The 807-nt window shown below is 44.1% G+C and overlaps 1 protein-coding gene across 3 annotated transcripts in view; it reads left to right on the top strand.

Annotated features, from left to right (window-relative positions):
- Window positions 1-807, top strand: part of TRAK2 (trafficking protein, kinesin binding 2) — a 25,081-nt gene that overhangs the window by 6,988 nt on the left and 17,286 nt on the right. The window lies entirely within an intron of this gene.

The following is an 807-nucleotide window of genomic DNA, read 5'->3' as shown; positions in this document are numbered from 1 at the left end:
AATGTATTATTTCATTGTGAAAGCAGATGATTGCTGCTCTCAAACTAGAGAAGTATACTTAGATGTCATTCTCCTAATTGTCATCGTTCAATCAGCTTTCTCGGTCCAAGAATTGACTATGAAGACTGCATATTGTAATTACTGAGAAATTATGAGAATGTTAGGTATTATTATGATATATCTAGAGAGCAGGATTGCATTTTCAAGGTGTTTGTTTTGACCATCAGCCTGATATCCTGCCATTAAACTAAGAATCTAATAATCTAAGTCAAAATAAGTAGTTGGTATCTGACATGACCTGCTACATAACAACTTCACAGGTGAGGAAACAGCCAGAAAATAAGCTGGCTTAATGGGGTGCTTACACTAAAAATAAATAAATCAGTAGCGAGTCCTGATGATAAATCAGGAGCGAGTCAACAAATGGTTATGGGACTGGTGCCACAGCCAGGGGTTCGGCTACTTAGACCATGGGACTCGCTTTGAGAAACCTGGTCTACTAGGGGCTGATGGGGTCCTTCTGTCAGAGAAGGGGAAGAGCATCTTCAGTCGTAGGCTTGCCAAGCTGGTGAAGAGGGCTTTAAACTAGAGATGCCGGGGGAGGGGAACCTCAGTCCATCCCAATCCTACCAGTTGATGCCAGGGCCAGCAATAGATGCCCAGAGCCTGGAGAAGGAACACAGGTCAGCAGGAGAGCGCCTGAAGAACAGCACAAAGGAACTCCAGCCAGTAAGACAGCTTCATCGGGAGCCCAACTTAAATGCCTCTATGCAAACGCACGTAGCATGGGGAATAAACAAGAGGAGT

This window comes from Pygoscelis adeliae, unplaced genomic scaffold, assembly GCF_000699105.1.
Source record: "Pygoscelis adeliae isolate BGI_AS28 unplaced genomic scaffold, ASM69910v1 Scaffold160, whole genome shotgun sequence".
Taxonomy (NCBI): domain Eukaryota; kingdom Metazoa; phylum Chordata; class Aves; order Sphenisciformes; family Spheniscidae; genus Pygoscelis; species Pygoscelis adeliae.
The sequence above is the reverse complement of the archived record's forward strand: the minus strand, read 5'-3'. Positions and strand labels throughout refer to the sequence as shown.